At 46.3% G+C, this 6528-nt stretch overlaps 1 pseudogene; it reads left to right on the forward strand.

The window, feature by feature from the left end:
- Positions 1–8: 8 nt before the first annotated feature.
- On the forward strand, positions 9–1208 carry LOC105996867 (annotated as a pseudogene).
- Positions 1209–6528: the final 5320 nt, after the last annotated feature.

A 6528-nucleotide genomic window follows, 5' to 3' on the forward strand; every position in this document is an offset into this window, starting at 1 on the left:
CCCGCACGCACGAGGGCCACGTCGCCAGCCGCACCCAGCTGCCCGCCTTCCTGGCCCCGGCCCTGGAGCAGGGGCCCCGCACCGTGCTGCTGTTCCTGCGGGACCGGCTGAGCCTGGAGGACTTCACGGCTCACGGGGACGCGTTCGTCCATCTGCAGCGGGCCTTGGCGCTCGCCCCGGCCTCCCTGGTCCTCCCCGCGGTGGAGTGCTCCGCCGTCAGCGCGCTCACCGCCCACCTGCGGGAGAAGCTGGGGGTCAGGCCCCTGCCCCTGGACCCGGACGCCCTCCGGGGGCTGAAGCTCCATGCCAGCCGCCCTGCCCTGCTGCTCCTCCGCCTGCGCCCAGCCGGCGCCCGTCCCCTGGCGCCCAGGGACGTCCTCAGGGGCAGTGATGAGGCCATCGGGCGGGTGCTGGCCGCGCTCCGATCTGAAGATGTCCCTTACACCGCCGTCCTCACCGCAGTCCGCCCCTCCGGGGTGACCCCCGACCGAGCCGTGCTGGCTGGTGGCTTCGGGCGCCAGCTGCTTCAGACGCATCCTGCGGAGCCGGTGGTGATCCATCCTCCGGTGACTTTCAACGACACGGTCCCGCGCATCCTGTTCTGGGCCCAGAACTTCTCTGTGGCCTACAAGGACCATTGGGAAGACCTGACCGCGTTCACCTTTGGGGTGCAGAAGCTCAACCTGACGGGCTCCTTCTGGAATGCCTCCATTGCTGGTCTCTCCCTGACCTACCAACAGCTCTTCGGGACCACGGTGACATTCAAGTTCATCCTGACCAACCGCTTCTACCCAGTGTCTGCCCGCCGCTGGTTTGCCATGGAGCGCCTGGAAATCCACACCAACGACTCTGTCACCCACTTCAACGCTTCCCAGGTCACAGGGCCCAGCCTCTACTCTTTCCATTGTGGCTATGTCAGCAGTCTCCGGAAGTATGGCAGCCTCCTGGTGGCGACCAACGAGCCCTCCCTCTGGCAGGTGACTCTGAAGGACTTCCAGATCCAGGCTTTTAATGTGACAGGCCAACGGTTCTCCTATGCCAGCGACTGTGCCGGCTTCTTCTCACCGGCCATCTGGATGGGGCTGCTCACCTCTCTCATCATGGTGCTCATCTTTACCTACGGCCTGCACATGATACTCAGCCTCAAGACCATGGATCGCTTTGATGACCACAAAGGCCTGGCTATCTCTTTGACCCAAATTGTATGAGCTGTGGCCCTGAGGGTTTGAGGTATCCACGCTTCCCCTTTTACTACCATGAACCCCCTATGTCCCTCGGCCTGTCTTCCCCTGGCTTCCACTTGCTGAGGGTCTTCCCTGGGCTGTCCCACCATTCCTATCTAGATGTACATGTCCTGCATAGATATTAACTCTCTGACAAGCCATAAGTGTAGGGGTTAGTAGATCTAGGATCTCCCTTCTTATTTATTCTTGTCTGTCCGCCAGTATTCCTTATATTGGAAGTGCTTATTTCTTGCATTATAGCACATGCTCCCCTCAGAAACATTCTGGGACTTGGCAGCAGCCAGAAGCTTCAGGTCATATGAGTTAGAAAAGTATGTGGAAATACCATTTCACTGTCTGACCAGCTCTGCTAGGATCGTGCTTTTTATTTTTGTGATGTGATAAGAATAAACAGTATACCCAGATTTCTTTCTGTGGCCTAAAAAAGGGACCTTCACGGTAGGCGGGCTGGGTGTGTTCACTGGGTCTCTGTCATGTTGCCACTAGAAGTACCCGGCCAGGAGCTTGGGTGCTCTGTTATCATTCCCTTCCTCATAAAACCAGGTCACATGAAAGAGAGAAAGAGAGGAAGAGGAAGATGGAGGAGAATTCAATTATAGTATTCAATGTATATATATCAAAATGGAACTAGGAAATTTGAGGGGATGGAGAGTACAATAAAAGGGATGATAGTGACCGAGACACATAATTATAAACTGGCATGTTGAATGGTAATCTCTTTGTACAACTACTTTTAAAAATACATAATTTAAGGCCAGGCGCTGGTGGCTCACACCTATAATCGTAGCTATTCAGGAAACTGAGATCTGAGGATCTTGGTTCAAAGCTAGCTGGAGCAGGAAAGTCCATCAGACTCATTTCCAATTACTCACAAAAAATCTGGAAGTGGAGTTGAGGCTCAAGTGGTAGAATACTAGCCTTGAGCAAGAAATGAGCTCAAGGGCTGGGAAGGTGGCTCAGTGGTAGAGCACTTGCCTTGCATGCTCGAGGCCCTGGGTTTGATTCCTCAGCACCACATAAGAAAAAAAAGGTGGAAGTGGCGCTGTGGCTCAAGTGGTAGAGCGCTAGCCTTGAGCTGAAGAGCTGAGGGACAGCGCTCAGGCACAGAGTTCAGGCCCCATGACCGGACCCAAAAAAAAAAAAAAAAGAAATGAGCTCAGGGACATAGCCAAGCCCCAGGTCTGGCAAAAAATAAATAAAATTATATATATAGAGAGATAGATTAATTATATATTTATAAAGTATAAATAAATTATATATAATTAATTTAACAATTTAGATAATAATATATTAAGGTAATTGATATGTATTAAGTATATGTATAAGGAGAAAAGGCATGTTTAGTGAAAGAAGTCAGACTAATAGAAGTAGATCCTAAATCCCTATGTATGAAGTTCAAGAACAGTCAAAACTAATTTACAGTAATAAAAGATGAGTAGTTGCCCTGGATGTTATGGTTGGAAATGGGCATCCAGAAACTGTAGATGAGATGAAATGTTCTTTCTCTTCATTTGCATGTTGACATCTTAGGTTTATACACATGTCAAAACTCAATGAAACAGGATGGGAAGGTGGCTCAGTGGTAGAGTGCTTGCCTTGCATGCATGAGGCCCTGGGTTTGATTCCTCAGCACCACATAAACAGAAGGGGAAAAAAAAAGCCGGAAGTGGAAAAAAAGCTGGAAGTGGCGCCATGGCTCAAGTTGTAGAGTGCTAGCCTTGAGCTGAAGAGCTGAGGGACAGCACCCAGGCCCAGAGTTCAGGCCCCACGACCGGACAAAAAAAAACACACACACAAAACAAACAAACAAACAAAAAACCTCAATGAATAGTATACTTATGATCTTTGCATTTTCTGTACCTAAATGAGACCAAAATAGAACTGATCAAAAGGCAAACCAAGCCAGGCGTCATTGGCTCACACCTGTAATCCTAGCTACTCAGGAGGCTGGGATCTGAGGATCGTGGCTCAAAGCCAGCAGGGGCAGAAATGTCCGTGAGACTCTTATCTCCAATTTTAAAACCACCAGAAAACCAGAAGTGGTTCTGTGGCTCAAGCGGTAAAGCGTTTGCCTTGAGCTGAAGAGCACAGGGACAGCGCCCAAGCCCAGAGTTCAAGCCCCACAACCAACAAAACATAAAAAAAAAAAAATAAAGTACAAGCACCTCTGTGGTTCTTTACTAGGGATTGATTTTGACAAACCAAATATTAAAAAAACATAATTAGGACATTTGGGAAATTTTCATTGTGTTCAAGTATTGACCTGTAAAGGCCAAGATATCCAGCTTCAAGATACAACTATAAAATGCTTTGTACAGAATGACCTTGTATAGTTTAAAATATTACTTATATGTATGTATTCATAGGAAAAATGGAAGGGAATTATGATCTGGTATGCTATGGTAATCTCTGTGCTAAGAGAATGTCATGGTTTTCTTTTGTGATTTACCCACCTGTCTTCTAATCTTACACAACACACAACAGTACTTCTATAACAGAAGCTTACACGAATACCTGGAATTTACAGGTATTTTTTTCTTTTCTTTTCTTTTTTGGCCAAATATCACCAACGATGCTTTTGGTTGGTCATGGGGCTTGAATTCAGAGCCTAGGTGCTGTCCCTGAACTTTTTTGCTCAAGGTTAGTGCTCTACCACTTTCAGCCACAGCTCCACTTCCAATTTTCTGGTGGTTGATTGGGGATAAGTCTCACAAATTTTCCTGCCTGGGCTGGTTTTGAACCTTGATCCTCAGATCTCAGCCTCCTCAGTAGCTAGGATTAAAAGCATGAGCCACCAGCGCCCAGCTGCCATTTATTTTTTTCTGAGTGTGAATTCAATTTAAAAGTCTGGTAAGCAAAACAAGGCATCAAACATACATAGTAAAGTCACCTCCATTAAACCCTTACCACATCAGTCCCTGTGTTTTGTGACAACTTCACTAGAAAAGGGAAAACACTATACCCAATTGCCGGTGAGGAGGAGTTGTCTACGGAGTCACCAAACTAGCCAAAGGCTAACCATGGCTCCAGATGCTTCAATCACATATTAGTCCTACATGTGTGTTATTTCCCACATTCTCACAACACTGTTGTGAGACTGGAATTGCTCCCCTGCAGAACTAAAGCATAGAATTGGAGTCACTTCCTCAGCGTTAGCCACTTGCCTAGCTAGCTAGTGGTTGAACCAAGACATGAAAGCAGCTGCATCCACCACAGACCGGCAAACGCTTCATTGCATCACAAGCTTTATCTGCAGGATGCAGTTCCTTCATGTGAAGCTCTAGCCAAGACCAGAACTCTAGGCTTCTATCTCGCACAGCCTAGAAAATGTCCTGATAAGAAAACTGATATTTATGAAGGGTTATTTGAATGAAATGAGCTCATCCATTTCTTTAGAATCTAGTGCTAAAGCCTGGTCAGCAGAATCTTGCAAGTTCAAAACGTATTATCTTAGCTTTCCTGGAAATTCAGCATTCTGTCACTGGGACTTATTGAGGGGTAAGTCCAAAAGGTAAGCAAAAACACATAAATTCCGTATATGTGTTTCCAAGTAAAGAAGTCATTAGGAAATACTGAAACTAATTATGCATGAGGTACAGATCCACAGCTCCAATGATGGCTATAGTTTCACAGTAGGTTCTGAATAAAACTGAGCTCCTTGAGGAATTTTCTCAGCATTTCTTTTAATTTTAAAAACACTTATATAGTGTTTACTTCATTCTCAGCGTTACCAACTCAAATATCTTTGAAGTGCTGTGGGTCAAAGTGGTAGAGCACTAGCCTTGAGCAAAAAGAGCTCAGGGACAGTGCTCAGGCCCCGAGTTCAAGCTCTATGACAGATAAAAAAAAAGTGGGTAGGAAAGAGCAATTACTACCCCTTAATTGTTCACAGGGTCCAGATCAGATGTAACTTTTTTTTTTTACTTTATTTTTTCACCATGGGTGTGGGTGGCTCTGAGATCCCACCGTTACCCAGCTCCCCAAGGAAGCCAATACTCAGTGAGAAAAAGATGGCAGGGGTATTGATCCAACTCTTCTGGTTGGGAAGAGCTTCCAACCTCCCATCTGTTCTAGGTGTATCTAAGAACACTCTAGCCTTTGTTCTTAAATGAAGGATACCAGGAATGTTCTGGTTGGGGCGTCCTCCCAGGTGAGCTTGGCAGAAAAAGTTTCCTACTTTGCTTTGCAAAGACCCTTTAAAAAAAAAAGAAAGAAAACTGATGTGGGGGAGAAGTGTATTTGGGGAGATGGGAGGGAAGGGATGGGAGGGAAAAAACAAAGGAGGAGGCAATTATGCCTGATAAGAAATGTGCTCATTACCTTGCTCAGTGTAACTGTAACCCCTCTGGACAGTATTTTCACAATAAAAAACTTAATTTAAAAAAAAAGAAAGAAAACTGAAGAAGAATAAGCGATGTTGGTAACATTAGAGTTGATAAGGAGTTAGGATTTTTATTTTTTTTTTGAGCCAGTACTGAGACCTGAACTCAGGAACTGGGTACTGTTCTTTGGTGTTCTTGCTCAAAGCTGGTGCTCTACCACTTGAGCCACACCTCTACTTCCAGCTTTTGGGTACTTAATTGGAGATAAGGGTCTCAGAAATTTTCCTAGCCAGGCTGGCTTTGACAGAAATCCTGGTTTCAAGCCTCTTGAGTAGCTAGGATTCCAGGTGTGGGCCATTGGTGCCTGGCCTTTTTTTTTTTTTTTTTTAGATAGGAAAGCAATTGCCTCCTTAAGAGCCCTACCAAGCTCACCTGTGTTGGTGACCCATTAGCAAAACTGTCATGGAGCCCCCCTAGATGCAAGGTCGTCTAGAGAAATGAATATTTCAAAATAGACTCACAGGTTACAGAGTTGAGGTGCCATTGACCAGGAAGAAGAGGATGATGGGATGTAAGGAGGCAATCAGCTTCATCTGTCAGGCTATCAAGACTCATAGCCTCGCTGGGCACCAATGGCTCATGCCTGTAATCCTAGCTACTCATGAGGCTGAGATCTGAGGAGTGCAGTTCAAAGCCAGTCCAGGAAGGAAAGTCCATGAACTCTTATCTCCAATTAAACACTAACCAAGCTGGAAGTGGTGCTGTTGCTCAAGTGGGGTAGAACACTAGCTCAGGGACAGCGCTTAGGCCTTGAGTTCAAGCCCCAGAGCTGGCACCAATAAATAGAGAGGTAGGGAGGGAGGAAAGGAAGGAAGGAAGGAATGAAAGAAGGAAGGAAGGAAGGAAGGAAGGAAGGAAGGAAGGAAGGAAGGAAGGAAGGAAGGAAGGAAAGAAAGAAAAGA

This window comes from Dipodomys ordii, unplaced genomic scaffold, assembly GCF_000151885.1.
Source record: "Dipodomys ordii isolate 6190 unplaced genomic scaffold, Dord_2.0 Scaffold138, whole genome shotgun sequence".
In the NCBI taxonomy this organism is placed as follows: domain Eukaryota; kingdom Metazoa; phylum Chordata; class Mammalia; order Rodentia; family Heteromyidae; genus Dipodomys; species Dipodomys ordii.